The sequence below is a fragment of the Hyperolius riggenbachi genome, chromosome 5 (genome assembly GCF_040937935.1).
Source record: "Hyperolius riggenbachi isolate aHypRig1 chromosome 5, aHypRig1.pri, whole genome shotgun sequence".
Classification (NCBI taxonomy): Eukaryota; Metazoa; Chordata; class Amphibia; order Anura; family Hyperoliidae; genus Hyperolius; species Hyperolius riggenbachi.
The window spans coordinates 80129040-80145325 of record NC_090650.1 but is presented as its reverse complement, the minus strand read 5'-3'; the positions used below and the strand labels follow the sequence as shown (position 1 = coordinate 80145325).

The 16286-nt window shown below is 43.6% G+C and overlaps 1 protein-coding gene across 3 annotated transcripts in view; it reads left to right on the top strand.

Annotated features, from left to right (window-relative positions):
* GALNT11 (polypeptide N-acetylgalactosaminyltransferase 11) overlaps positions 1–16286 on the top strand; it is a 77663-nt gene that overhangs the window by 12859 nt on the left and 48518 nt on the right. The gene's annotated exons all lie outside the window — the stretch shown is intronic.

Genomic DNA, 16286 nt, shown 5'->3' with positions numbered 1-16286 from the left:
TCTGGAGTTATTTTAAGGATTGGAGAGTTAATTTAAAGACAGAAGAGTTAACTTTAGGCTTGCCTGAAGTAAAATGTTTCCTGAATACTACATGCCCTATCACCATGGTAACAACTCTAGAAGAGTTATTAAAGACAGGAGATAAGTTTAGTGAATTGAGGCCATAGAGTTAACTGATCGAGTGTGAGGGCAATTTCCCCTCTCCTCATTGCTCAGTCTGCAGGTCAGTTTTGGTGTCAGTAAAGTTTGAAAGTATTTTGATAACAGTAAACAGAGGTTGCTACTAAAATGTATACACCAGTACTTAGCAGCACTTCCAAACAATTCCTTTGTCAATTGAAAAAAATATGTGAATCGCTAGTATTCCTCTGAAGCGGAACTCCAGTGAAAATAATGTAATAAAAAAAAAAAAAAAATGCTTCATTTTTGCAATAATTATGTATAAATGATTTAGTCAGTTTGCCCATTGTAAAAGCTTTCCTCTACTTGATTTACATTCTGACATTTATCACATAGTGACATTTTTACTGTTGGCAGGTGATGTCAGTGGAAGTAGCTGCTGCTTGCTTTTTTTGGCAGTTGGAAACAGCTGTAATCGGCAGGGCTGTGGAGTCTGAGTCGTGGAGCCGGGCAATTTTGGGTGCCTGGAGTCGGGAAAAATGCACCGACTCCGACTCCTAATGAATTTGTAACTGTAATTAAAATAGAAAATATGATAAAATGTTCTATTTCTCAGATAATAGTCATTAAAAATAATGTATATATACAGTAATAGCTGTGCTTAGTCCACAAAAATGAAATAAACCAATCAAAATTAGTTACTTATGCTGCTTCAATAAAGCAGTCCCCGTATTTTTAAGGTCAGATATACATATCTGATTGTGACTGTATATATGATGTGTACACAGGAATCTCTTATATATACTAAATAACATCTATGCTGTAAGAATAAAGCCTGATGTATAGCTGTGTCACTAATAGAGATGGTCAATGAGATGGAAATAATTCTGCACTGATGCTGATTTATGCAAATGTATGCACTCCCTTTGCTCATGAAATCAAATAATTTGATATGTTGTTAAAATTTGGTTTGGTGACTACAAATTAAAGGGTACCTGAGACTGATGAAAAGTAAAGTTTTATACATACCTGGGGCTTCCTCCAGCCCCCTTCGGGCTAATCCGTCCCTCGCTGTCCTCCACCACCTGGATCTTCTGCTAGTCCTGGTAAATCAGCCAGTCAGCGCTGTCCGGCCGCATGCCGCTCCCACAGCCAGGAACATTCTGCACCTGCGCAATAGTGCTGCACAGGTGTAGTATGCTCCTGGCGACGGAGTGTGTGCATGTGCACTACGCCCGACTGGCTCAAGTACCTGGACTCATAGCAGAATATCCAGGTGGTGGAGGAGGACAACGAGGGACTGATTATCCTGAAGGCGGCTGGAGGAAGCCCCAGGCATGTATAAAACTTTAATTTCATCTGTCTCAGGTTTACTTTGTTACACAGTAGTACTATACTCTACATATGCACTCCCCACATAGCTGCAGGGAATCCACTGAGAATGCTGTGCACATTGAATACAGAGGTGTTGTCTGTTTACAATCTCCTCATTCCCCTGCAGAGTACCTGCACATCATTCTTACATGTACCCACACTTACATTGCCTAGGTCCTGATAGATGTTCTTTGTTCCGGTTTGTACCTTTTACAAGTACTCTTACCAAGGACTAGTTTTAGTCTAAAGGGAATAAATATAGTAGTCTACATATCCTTCTCACTTCAGTTATCTTGTAAAATTCCTAAGCGTTGGCAGTTAAGAGACGAATTTCATGTTACATACTTTTAATCAACAAAATTGTAATATGCAAATTAGAGGAGTCTGAGTCGGTGGAATCCTAAACTGAGGAATCGGAGTCGGTGGATTTTTGGACCGACTCCACATCCCTGGTAATCGGCTATTTCCCACAATGCAATGAGCTTCACAGACAGGAAACTGCCAGGACCATGGTCCTCACATTTTTCCTGTGGGAGGGGTTTCACCACAATATCAGCCATACAGAGCCCCCTGGTGATCCGTTTTGTGAAAAGGAATAGATTTCTCATGGGAAAGGGGGTATCAGCTACTGATTGGGATGAAGTTCAATTCTTGGTTGCGGTTTCTCTTTAAAGTATATTGGAGGTACCAGATGATCAGCAGGACAGCCAGGCAACAATTTTATTTTATTTATACAGCACCAACCTATTATGCAGTGCTGGACATTAGTTAAGGTTACAGACAATATTTAGGGGTGTCATACAGCAATAAGACAATACAGGAATACAAGAAAAAACAGATCACGCAACACAGTATGAGTACAAGATAATGCTTAGTCAGTCACTGGATGGGAGCATGGGGATTTGGCAAGTTGAGTTAACCAAGATTCATAGAATGGGTGTACGGTGATGGAGGTGCGTGAACAGGTAGGAGCCAATCACATATGTTCTACATGTAGCATTTTCTTGGTGATTGCATTATGATTCTCACTTACTGGAATGAGAATCGCTAAATGCAATTGCGAAAAATTGTGGAACACTGCAACTCAAAATCCCAATTGCAGTGCGATTTGTGATCTGCTTTGAGGAGTGTGAATGGGGCCTTAAACATTTTAAGATCTACCAGTACTCAAGATCAGCATTGTCCGTATTAATACCGTATATTCCGGCGTATAAGACGACCCCCCCCAACTTTTCCAGGTAAAATATAGAGTTTGGGATATACTCGCTGTATAAGACTACCCCTCTTCCAATGCACACCATATAAAAAAAAAATCATATACTGGTGCTATGTATGAACAGATATTGGTGCTGTGCTGTATGTGGTATATAACAGTATACAGGTGATTGGATTAGTCAACTCTCTCCCTCTCCATAAGCGGATTTGTCAGCTCTACCGGTATGGAAGAATAGATTGCTCTGTGCACCTCTTTCACCCGTCCAGCCCGCCCTTGTATCCTAGTTACCTCCTTCTCCGCCTCTCACATGTGTGCCAGCACCTCTTCACTACAGTCCTCAGCAGTGAGATCTGAGAAGCAGTAACAGGATAGGGTGGGCCAGACGGGTGGAAGAAGCGTGTTCTATGGGCACAGCGTGATCTTTCTTCCATACCCTGGGCATCCCAGACCTTGCAGCGTGAACGGTGAGCTCCCCTCCAGCATATGCGGTAACTGCAGAATCTCCATCACCTGGTAATTAGTCATCAGCATGTCGCATATATGCATCACGTAAACATCAGCATGTCCCGTATGTGCATCACGTATCAGCATCGTGTATCACCCGGCGGATAAGACGACCCCCAGCTTTTCAGAAGATTTTCAAGGGTTAAAAAGTAGTCTTATAAGCCAGAATACACTGTAATTTTAAATAACCTACTTTTTGTAGATGGGTTTGTGCCAAAAAAAGAAATAAAAATCGTAATGGTGACACATTTAGTCATGTGCAGGGCTTACTTGTACCATGTAAAGCTTTGCACATCACAGGTGTGTAGCCACCCTGGCGTTCTATTTCCCCAGGATTTCCGTGCAAAAAGTGGTTCAATTAATTTCCCATAATTTTCAACCAATTTTTTTTTTTTGCAATCTTTTTTTTTTTGTATTGAATTCAATACAGGTTATTGTATTGAATTAAATTAAAAAAAAAAAGTGTTTGCTGCGAGATTTTGATGATGCTGTGTGACACTGGTTCCATCAACGCCGATCGACGGGGGACATGTGATCTCCAAGGGAGAAGCAAAATCCGCCAAGGGACATGGAAGAAGGCACCGGGGAAGCTATCAGAGGTACGCGACGAGGGATCAGCATGCCAATGGTGAGTATAAGACCCAGATGTATAGCCAGGTATAGTTAGCCAGATGTATAGCCAGGTATAGTTAGCCAGATGTATAGCCAGGTATAGTTAGCCAGATGTGCAGCCAGGTGTAGTTAGCCAGATGTATTAGCCAGGAATAGTTTAGCCAGATGTATAGCCAGGTATAGTTAGCCAGATGTATAGCCAGGTATAGTTAGCCAGATGTATAGTTAGCCAGATGTGCAGCCAGGTGTAGTTAGCCAGATGTATTAGCCAGGAATAGTTTAGCCAGATGTATAGCCAGGTATAGTTAGCCAGATGTATAGCCAGGTATAGTTAGCCAGATGTATAGTTAGCCAGATGTGCAGCCAGGTGTAGTTAGCCAGATGTATTAGCCAGGAATAGTTTAGCCAGATGTATAGCCAGGTATAGTTAGCCAGATGTATAGCCAGGTATAGTTAGCCAGATGTATAGTTAGCCAGATGTGCAGCCAGGTGTAGTTAGCCAGATGTATTAGCCAGGAATAGTTTAGCCAGATGTATAGCCAGGTATAGTTAGCCAGATGTATAGCCAGGTATAGTTAGCCAGATGTATAGTTAGCCAGATGTGCAGCCAGGTGTAGTTAGCCAGATGTATTAGCCAGGAATAGTTTAGCCAGATGTATAGCCAGGTATAGTTAGCCAGATGTATAGCCAGGTATAGTTAGCCAGATGTATAGTTAGCCAGATGTGCAGCCACGTGTAGTTAGCCAGATGTATTAGCCAGGAATAGTTTAGCCAGATGTTTTGCCAGGTATATAGGGAGCAAGATGTTTGCCAGGTGTATAGGAGACAGATGTGCAGCCAGGTGTATAGGAGACAGATGTTTGCCAGGTGTATAGGAGACAGATGTTTGCCAGGTGTATAGGAGACAGATGTGCAGCCAGGTGTATAGGAGACAGATGTGCAGCCAGGTGTATAGGAGACAGATGTGCAGCCAGGTGTATAGGAGACAGATGTGCAGCCAGGTGTATAGGAGACAGATGTGCAGCCAGGTGTATAGGAGACAGATGTGCAGCCAGGTGTAGGGAGTCATATGTATAGGGAGCCAGGTTTGCGGGTGCCTCTGCCCCCCCCCCATTGCCCCCGATGCCCCCTGACTCTGGCCGGGTGTCCCTTCTGTGGGGGGGCTCCCCTTCTGTGCTGGCTGGTAGTGGCCGGTGGGGATCCCCTCTGTGGGGGGGATCCCCATACTGTGCGTGCAGGTGGCTGGGTGGCCCTTCTGTGTGTGTGGGGGATATCCCCTTCTATGGGGGCTAGTCATGGTCTGTCGGGGACACCCCCTTCTGTTGTGGGGGGAGGTGGGTGTCCCCATCTATGAGGGCTGTGGGTGGCCTCTCCCTCCTCTTCCCCCCATCCCTTCCGATCCCCCGTGCCCCCCCCCCCCCCCCCCAATCCCGTGTCTCCCCCGTCAGAAGCCCTGATCTACTCACCTGAGGGCTTGCTCCTGCGGCGGAAGCGGCGCACTTCCTCCTCCATCGCGAAGTCTCGTGTTCTCTGTAATTACTGTACGCGGCTTGGTGACGTCACCAAGCCGCGTACTGTAATTACAGAGACCGGGACTTCGGCGATGGAGATGGAGGGTGTGCATCTCGGCCAGCGCAGGAGAAAGCCCTCAGGTGAGTAAAGCAGGGCTTTTGACTGACAGGGGGGAGACACGGGACGGGGGGGGACACAGGATCGGGGGTGAGGAGGGCACGGGGGACAGAGAGGGAGGAGGGAAAGGCCACCCACAGCTCTCATAGAAGGGGACACCCACCTCCCCCCCCCCCCCCCCGCACAGAAGGGGGTGTCCCCGACCGGCCAAGACTCGCCCCATAGGGGGGATACCCGCCCCCCCACACACACACTACAGGGTCACCCGCACGCACATTACGGGGATGCCCCCTCCCCCCCCCCCCCTCCCCACAGAGAGGATCCCCGCCGGTACCGGCCACTACCAGCCAGCACAGAAGGGGACACCCTCCCCCCGCACAGAGGGGATCCCCGCACCAGCCACCCGCAGCACAGCAGGGGACACCCTCCCCCCCCCCCCCCACAGAGGGGATCCCCGCACCAGCCACCCGCAGCACAGAAGGGGAATCCCGCATGCTGCTGAGCACATTCTCTGCTCCGATGGCTGCACAGGGATTCCCCAGGGTGGCTGGATGCTAGTTCTGCACGCTGTGGGTAGCACAGATCGCTACCCACAGCGTGCTGACAGGCATCCAGCCATCCTGGGGAATCCCTCTGATGAGGGAAAAGTGCAGCCGGCGGGGCAGAGAAACAATAAATCTCCCTGGCAGTATTGACGAGCTCAGCTCGTCAATACCGCTTTCAGCAAGTTTTTCCTGGACGAGCTGAGCTCGTCAATACCACCAGGGTGGTTAAAGAGGCACCGCAAAAACATATAAAAAAAATGCAATACGTTATTCAGCATACCCAACTTTACATTAATGATCCCGGTTTCAGCAGCAGAAATGCTTCCTATAAATTGCTGTATAATGGTAGGTAAACTTGCCCTCCCAGTGGTGTTTTGCCTAGGCTATGTTATGCAGCCTTCTGCTGCAGAGCACTCTATGAGACCAGGGGCCATATGCAATTCACTTTTTCACCTGATTTTTCTCCCAGGAGGTAATTTTTCTTCTCTGATTTAAAATAACTTTTCAGCACTTTTCAACTAAAAAGTACCAAAAAGTTGGTGAAATAGTACTATCAAAATTATTTTGAGTATTTTCTTGCTTTCTGGTGGCTTAAAAGGCAATTTGACAAGTTTAAAAATATCACCTAGGAGAAAACTCAGGTGAAAAAGTGAATTGCATATGGGCCCATGTGTCTCTGCTCACTTCAGAGCACATAAGCGGCAAACATTCTGCAGATACTTGCCTGTGGAGAGGGAAGTATCTGGATCCTATAGAGTCTTCTTGTCCCTCCCTTGGTGTCGTGGTTCCTGTTCGAATTCGCCACCTCAAGGAGCCTTCAGAAGCACTTATGTTCCCAAGTGCTTCCAAAGACGCATGCGCAATGCAGAGTCGCCAATCTTCAGAAGCACTTGGGGACACGAGGGCTTACAAAACCTGCTGAGGGTCCCCGAAGGTGTATTCAAGCAGTTGGTTGAATACCTAGAATGGTGGGGACAGAACGAGGGCAAGGAAGGCTCATTTTATAAATATTATGTAAGCAAGTTTAATTTAGTGACGTTCCTCTTTAAAATTTGTCTGCCTGGCTGTGGGACACTAACACTTACTTCATAGCTGCAATTAACTTTGAATTCTTATAGTTAAATCCCAGCTCCTGGACAAATATTTATTTTACCTTTTGGATTGTTTGCCTAGGAGTTGTGCATCTTTTGGAGTGTTGCCTGCTTCCTCACCTATGAGAATTTTATTTCCTGTGGGGACATTTCTCCTGACAAACCACTTTTTTTTTTAATTACTCCTATGGTGAGGAAAAGGTAGAATCTGTTATTGTTTGAGCTTGCTTTCTTCTCCCAGGGACTATTGGGTTTTCTTCGGGGGCAGAAAGTGAGTAAAATCTCTCCAGTGACAACAATAATGGTCTCCCTCCCCCAAGTTTTCTAGCCTTTTTCTTCACTATCCAAAAGTGAACTTCATTTGTAAGCAGCTTTGAAACTGACCAAGTGAATCCCATATTGACTCCTTGACCATTTTTCAGGCTGCATGCAAATGCACAATTCTACATCAATTTGGTATTGCTGGCAGTAATTGCTTGTACTTGCTGCATTCCTAGCTTCCGTAGACTATGGGCCTGTTTCGACTACACGTGGATTCTGGATGCAGAAAAACAGACTCCAATGAATGCCTATGGGCCTTTTTCCATAAACGTGGTTTTTCTGGTGCAGATTTCCCAAAGGCATTCATTTGAGTCAGTTTTCTACATCCAGAATCTGCGTGTAGTGGAAACCGGCCCTAATAGGCAGTGTGTACATAGGCCACATTGATCTATGGAAGCTCAGACCCCTGAGGTACAAGCAGATTCCACCATCCTGACAGTGAGGAAAGACTGGCAGCAAGGAGAAGGCCTCATGTGCTATGCGATGGAAGCACTAGCCCTGCTGTGGTGTATGTCTTGCTTGTAAGTCAGGTTAGTCGCTAAGTGCAAAAACTGTACAAACGGGCAGAATCTGAATGGTCTTTTGCAGAGTGTCCAGGTCAGTAATTGGGAAATATGAAAAGTGCTTCTCCAGGCATGGCTGCCTCCGATTTCATCATGTTTAAATAATAAAGTTGTGCTGGCAGAGGGCCTAGTCACGTAACGTTTGCCACAGATTATTTGGCAAAATATAAATAACATGATTCATACCTACTACTGCTGCAATTCCAAACATTCACTCTGGAGATAGGTCCTTTTTGGCACAGAATAAATTGTTTTTCTGTAGCTGTACTTCTGCTTCATTACATATCCATCATCTGTGTGGCAGATTGAGGATCTTGTTCCTGCTTTAACAGTGATCTTGGAATGGTCTTAATGAAAGTGAAGGAAGAGTTGGATTGGGGGCAAGGTCTGATACTCACCTGAGACCTCTGTGTCTCATTGTGCTATACACTGTACTGCAGCTCTCTGTCTGGAGTGCGGCTGCATCTGACCCACTGTCTGGTCCCTGAGTGGGTTCCCACTGGAGGGCAGCAGGCAGCCAAAGCATCCATGATAATGTTTGGGTCACGTATGTGATTTGAATGTATGGTGATATCCCTCGCCATATGGCCCTGTTACAGATAAAACACAGAGGGGTCGGCACCACCAAGAAGTATAAATATAGCTCCTTTTTACCATTAAACACAGGGTTTTAAAAACTCAACTCAAACAAGCTGCCTGATAATGTAATACCGCTTTGTTAAAATAGATGTAAAATCAGAATGCACTCACATTTTCCAGTAAAATCCATGCGCATATAAAAATACACATGTATGCTGGCATCTCCATCTGCTGTCCAGGCTCCGCCCAACTAGTTTTGTCACATTATGATTTATCAGGGCAGGGGCATGGCCTTTGCATTAAGGAGACACCTTATATGCTAATGAGTCATGTGATGTGGCTGCTTCAGCTATGCCCACAATGTTAGCATTGATTCTTAAATGGTACCTATGATATATTTACTACTACCTCAGTCCAATCCATTTCTCTGTATTTATTACCCCTTAAAATACTAACCTAGCTATTGCATTGGCTGGGAACTACATTACCCATAATCCTGCACACCTGCATGGCTACCTCTTTCCTAATCTGCATCATGTTTCTCAACCAGCGCTGACAGCCCATTAGTGTCAAACGAGTGTAATATTGCTCATGAGAGACTGATTTTGAAGTGACTGTTGAGCGCTATTGACCATTTCTTCTGTGTGTTAAATCTGAAGCTACGTACACACATGCGACAACGATCGTTGTCAACGACGAACAAACTTTTAATTGATGAAAGAACGACCTAAGTAAAGTTGGTTTTAAAAGGTGTGTAACGATCAGATCGTTAGAACGAACGTTACATCACGTAAAAGTAACTATTGTGCCTGCGCATAAAAATGAAAAGTTCCATGTAGAAATAGTGAAATGCGCATGTCAAGCCTAGTACGAACGATCGTTTCCAACGATGTACTACTTTTGCAAACGATCGTCGTTGGGAAAAATCCGCCAAGCTAGATCATTCGTTTTGAACGATCTAGCTCGTCCGTCGTTAGACTTAATGGTCGTTGGCTGCTTTTTTTTTTTTTTCAAACGATCGTCGTTTTGAAAGGATCGGGGAACGATCGTTTCAAACGACTATAGTCGCATGTGTGTACGCACCTTAAGGGGTTCACTCCCTCAGAGGTCGAGTGATCCAGCTGCTAAACTGCATTGATATTTACAATTTTTTATACTGCAACCAAACTGTGTTCTGCTATATAGGAGGTGTGGCTTTTGAAGGAGCGCACTTGACTCTCTATAGTTAGTTCTTTAAAATGATTTTTCAGCATTTCGCAATTAAAAAAAAAAAAATAGTAGAAAAAGTACTATTAAATTAAGTTTGCATTTTCTTGCTTGCTGGGGGTTAATGAGGCACTTTAGTGACAAGGGCCCATATGCAATTAACTTTTTCTCCTGAGTTTTCTCCTAAGTGATATTTTTAAACTTGTCAATAAAATGCCTTTTAAATTACCAGCAAGCAAGAAAATACTTTTTGAAAGTACTTTTCTGTTTTGAAAGTACTTTTCTGTCTACATTTTTTTTTTTTTTTTTATTGGAAAGCATTGAAAAGTTATTGTAAAGAGCGGAAGAAAAATTTATCACCTAGGAGAAAACACAGGAGAAAAAACTAATTGCATTTGGCCCAGGTGTGAAAAAAAAAAAACTTGTAGAAAAATGGAATTGCATAAGAGCCATTGGCCTCAATTCACTAAGCTCATCTCCTGTCTTTAATAACTCTTCTAGAGTTGTTACCATGGTGACGAGGCATGTAGTATTCAGGAAACATTTTACCTCAGGCAAACCTAAAGTTAACTCTTCAATCCTTAAAAATAACTCCAGAGTTAAAGACAGGCTGTTTATTAACTGCATGTGAAAATAACTACAGAGGAGGTAACTTAAGGAATGAAGAGATAAGATAACTCTCTCTTATGTGGAGGTAAGTTTTCTCTTGCCTTATTATCTCCAGCATGATCTTAGTGAATTGAAGCCAATTGACTTTATACTGATCTGTCTTTATAACCATTTTTTTACTTACACTAATCTGAATACATTTTTATTGCTAGTCATACAATCCTTTCCTCTTTTTTTTTTTTTTAATTTTTTTTTTTTTTTGCTTCTTTTTTTTTTTTTTTCTTCATGCCTGATCCTTGAAAATAAACTGAGATAAACCATTGTATTTATCCTCCTACTCCTAAAAATGACTTTTAGATATCCCATGATTTTTATTTTAGATTTAAACATTTCCAAAGTAGATTGGATGTTTTGTTTAGTCTCTGCTCAGTGGCAGCCTGATAAGGGTTCCAAAGTTAAAATACTTGAACTATTCACTTTTTTCCCCCCTCTCAGAAGTTGTATTCTGCCAGGAAAACTTCTATGGCTGTAATTTGCTTATCAGTGATGTCTACTATATTCCTGACAAGGTACCGACCAGACAGAAACTGTCACTTCCATGCCTAAAAAAATTAACTCTTTCAGGCACCAAAATAAAGCAAGTAAAAAAGCCTGGTTATTAATGTTTTGTACTGTACATACACAGGTTTCTGATCATGTCACATTGGGTTCACTTTAAGCTACGCACACAGCAAAAGATTTTTTTTTTCCCTGCCTGTGTGTTTGAGGTTTTATGCTGGGCATACACGGATAGCAGGGAGGCTTATCAATCGAGCCTGATGGACGAGCGGTGACGTGCTGGCTCGATACCGGCGCAAAAACGGTCAGTGTATGCCCAGCATTACTCAAGTGTCACCTATGTAATGCCACGTGTTTCTGCATAACATTAAATGGTTGTCTTCATTTTGTGTAGCAAAGTGATTTTGGTACCACAGAAAGCTCTGACCATGCATATTTGCTTTACTGTCTTCTAAAAATACTGTGTGGTTGTATAGGTTTACTGGCCGTCTACAGTGCCTTTCCCAGCAGCCTTGGTTATTATGAATAGCCTATGCTGTGCTCTGCAGAGGGAAACACACAGTACAGTGTTACAGGCGCTGCACATCTGACCTTCTGCCTACATGTCTGTAAATTCTGTGTACTGCACTACATGCTTTAATTCTGATGAAGGTTTAGTCCAACCCAAACTGTCTCCATTGTGGGCATGTGCTGATCAGGGCAATCCTGTGATTGAAGGAAGATCTTCTGTTGCATTAAAAGGTTTGTATCTGGATTGGCTTCAGGCAGTCGGCAGCTGTGCCAGACAGGGGCAGTTCAAGCCACAATAGGGCCCTAGGGCAAAATTGGCCGCTGGGGATCCTGCCCCCTACCCCAGCATATTCATCCCTCCCAGGGTGACTGGTCATGGAGAAGGGGCAGCCAGCTTGGCTGAAGACAGGCAGCAGTGCGCTGGTATAGGCGACCATTAAGTGCAGGGGGCATAAGTCTGGGGAAGACTTATGGGGGGGGGGTTGGCCCTGGAGTGCTCATGGGCCCTGGGGTAATTGCCCCCTTAGCACGGAGGGGGGGGGTTGGATAATTGTCCGCTCTTGCTGTCATTGCATATGGTACTACAGTGCCCTGATGATGGCTTTGGTGCTCGGCTGTTAGGAAGCTGGAAATGCGCATTTTGTTTTTGGCTTCGCTGTGGCTACATCAGCCGCATAATTGTTCCAGATGGGACATTTAAAACTACTGCATCCAAAAAAAATCAGCTTGAGAAACATTCAAATGACTTTTCTTTTATTATTTAAGAGGGGAGCAATGGCAGGTTTCATAATTTCTGTATTGTACATCTGCTGCTGTGTCCTCAGCAGAAGATAAATCTGTTGTGGATCCAGCAGAGAGTTGCTAGCGACTTAGCAACTGAGTCACTATATTCAGAGGAAATGGAGAATGCCGCAGCGATCAATCACCAGGACATGGACAGCAACAAAACGCTACAACGCGTCTGCCGGTGTGACGAGGAACACGAAGCGTCCAGCTTTCCTGGCTCCAGAGGTGTTATGATAGACGGCTATGAGGACCCCTGGAGGTGCCTGAGCTGCATACTGTACATAATTACCATTGCATAACTCAAGGTTCCCTTTACTCAAGGTTCTCTTTAAAGCACACGTCTAGAGTTCCAGAAGACCTTCCATTATAAGTATATGAGGCATGTCACAAGTAGCTGTAAACTGCATTTCTGAGTAAAGAGGGAAACGTGCCCAGAAGTGGAAAATCTGTGCAAGTCATTTCCTGTGTGATGAGTCCAGAGCAGGCTGCTAAATGCTGCGTGTTTCCCCTTTCCTGGGCTTGCTTTGCTCAGTGTGTATTCCCTTGTGGTTGGAATGGTATGCTCTGTAAAGTTCCACTGACCTGTTCAACATACTAAGACCAATAACACTCATCGGTCAAAACATTCACGCCATTCTCACACCAGAAACCAGCGTTATAGGTGCGGTGCGATCGCACCATAGCGTTACAAATAGCCTTTGGCGATTGCTGCAGTAATCTCGCTTCTGGCTGCAACCCCCCCCTTCCCCCTTCCTGGCGTCTAACCCCAAGACCCATTTTCTGATGCTCAATTCCCCAACCCCCGAACCTCCCCACCACCTTGCAATTTTCAAAACTACATTTCAAAATGATTTTCAAATAAAAATACCAAATAAGTAAATACCAAAGATGAAACATTTTAAAAACTATAACTTTGTAATTTTCAAAGCGATATTTATCGGGCGCGCAAAGTTCTGCTTTCGGCACCCAATAGCCGATATTTGCATTGCGCCTATGGCGGCCTCCAGGTAGTCCATTAGCCGCGGGTGCCTAGTTTTCCTGTTTCTGTTTGATCGGTTAGGCTAGAAAAATTTGATTAGAGTTTGCTCCAAATCCATCATTTTCTACTCTGGGCAATACAAAATAATCTAGAGCTGCACTGCTTTTTCTGGTAGGATTCATTTGTAAAACTCATTTCTAAGCGATTGCATAGTCTTTAAAGTATAGTGTCACTTACCGGGGGCTTCTGTCAGTCCCCCACAGTTGTCCTGTACCTGCGCTGGTCCTCAACATTCCTCCGTTCCCCCGCCGTGGCTCAGTTTCAATTCTGCTGTCCACGGGCATCCTCGTACGTGTTCACGTTGGCAAGAGCGGCCGTCCTGCGCAGGTGCAGTAAGAGAAAACCACTTTAAATTTTAAATTAAAATCAATCTGTTTATGGCCACCTTCATTAATAGTTTATATCCTTAAAGGACACCCGAGGTGAAAATTAAAGCAAGAAAGGATAAAAAATGACTTTTAGATATCCCACATTTGTATTTTACATTTAAATTTACTTTTTTTAAGGTTTGACTGTTTCATTGTTTCTGCTCAATGACACATTCATTGAAGTATGCCAGAGCTAAAATGTATGAACCATTGACCCTTGTTATCTTTCCTGGCTCTGAGAATTCAATTTCTGCTAGGAAAGTGTTTTTTGACTGTAATAGCTTATCACTGTGGGCTATACTGTAGTCTGACTCAGACAGGAACTGTCACATACCTGATTTTCTTTTTTTAAACCTTTGAGGCAGAGAAAGAAAAAAGGAACACAGCATTGTTATTAGCGTGCTTGGCTACATACATACATACATACATACATACATACATACATACATACATACATACATACATACATAGTTACATAGTTATTTTGGTTGAAAAAAGGCATACGTCCATCGAGTTCAACCAGTACAAAGTACAACACCAGCCTGCTCCCTCACATATCCCTGTTGATCCAGAGGAAGGCGAAAAAACCCCCACAAGGCACGGTCCAATTAGCCCCAAAAGGAAAAATTCCTTCCCGACTCCAGATGGCAATCAGATAAAATCCATGGATCAGCATCATTGGGCATTACCTAGTAATTGTAGCCATGGATGTCTTTCAACGCAAGGAAAGCATCTATGCCCCTTTTAAATGCAGGTATAGAGTTTGCCATAATGACTTCCTGTGGCAATGCATTCCACATCGTAATCACTCTTACTGTAAAGAACCCTTTCCTAAATGGCTAAAACGCTTTTCCTCCATGCGCAGATCATGTCCTCTAGTCCTTTAAGAAGGCCTAGGGACAAAAAGCTCATCCGCCAAGCTATTATATTGCCCTCTGATTTATTTATACATGTTAATTAGATCCCCTCTAAGGCATCTTTTCTCTAGACTAAATAAACCCAGTTTATCTAACCTTTCTTGGTAAGTGAGACCCTCCATCCCACGTATCAATTTTGTTGCTTGTCTCTGCACCTACTCTAAAACTGCAATATCTTTTTTGTAATGTGCCCAGAACTGAATTCCATATTCCAGATGTGGCCTTACTAGAGAGTTAAACAGGGGCAATATTATGCTAGCATCTCGAGTTTTTATTTCCCTTTTAATGCATCCCAAAATTTTGTTAGCTTTAGCTGCAGCGGCTTGGCATTGAGTACGATTATTTAACTTGTTGTCAATGAGTACTCCTAAGTCCTTCTCCAAGTTTGATGTCCCCAACTGTATCCCATTTATTTTGTATGGTGCTATACCATTGGTACGACAAAAAATGCATGACTTTACATTTTTCAACATTGAATTTCATCTGCCATTTATGTGCCCATATAGCCATCCTATCCAGATCCTGTTGCAATATGACACTATCTTCCTGAGAGATTCTCCACAATTTTGTATCATCTGCAAAAATGGCAACATTGCTCACTACTGCATCTACTAGGTCATTAATAAATAAAGGGCACTGGACCCAGTACAGACCCCTGTGGGACCCCACTGCTAACAGTCTCCCATTTTGAGTACAATCCATTGACCACAACTCTTTGTTTTCTGTCCATTAGCCAGTTCCCTATCCATGCACACAGACTCTTCCCCAGTCCTTGCATCCTCAACTTTTGCACCAGACTTTTGTGGGGAACAGTGTCAAAGGCCTTTGCAAAGTCCAAGTATATCACATCTACAGCATTCCCAATATCCAAATTAGCGTTCACTACCTCATAAAAGCTGAGCATGTTAGTCAAAAAGGACCTGTCTTTAGTAAACCCATGTTGATGCTGTGAAATAAGATTATTTTCTACTATGAAGTCATGTATAGTATCTCTTAGTAACCCCTCAAATAGTTTGCATACAACTTCTGTGATGTTAAGCTTACAGGTCTATAATTTCCTGGATCTGATTTTTTTTGCCCTTCTTAAATAATGGGAAAGCGTGGGCTGTATGCCAATCCACGGGAACTCTGCCAGTTGAAAGAGCGTCACAAAAGATAAGATAAAGGGGTTTATAACTAAACTTAATTCCCTTAGGACCCGAGGATGCATGCCATCCGGGCCAGGTGCCTTGTCTATTTTGAATTTATTTAGTCTTGCCTTCACTTCTTCCTGCGTTAAGTATTTAATGTTACAGTTAGAAGATTGAGACTCTTCTGCCTCTGTAATTTGCAACAGTGCTATTTCCTTTGTAAAGACAGAAGCAAAGAAGCATACGTACGTACATACATACATACATCTCTCATCATGTAGCGTGTCACTTTGGGTATCCTTAAAATGTAGTATGTTAGTTTGCTCAGTGTTGTCTAAGTTCTGCTTGCTGGCCAGTGACATACCTCCCTCTCTAGCTGCCTGGTGCACGCATCCAATTTTGATTGGCCACTCACTGAACAATTTTACTACTTCCATGTGGTAAGAAAGTTTGCCTACACAATCTATTCAAAACCTGTTGGCCCTTAAACTGCATGGAAGTGGTAAAATTGGCAGATCAAAAATTGAAGGTGTGTACCTGGCTTAACTACGTCAAAACCACTCTACGCCAACTGGCGTGGACACGGCGGCAGCCCCAGGACCTCCTAAC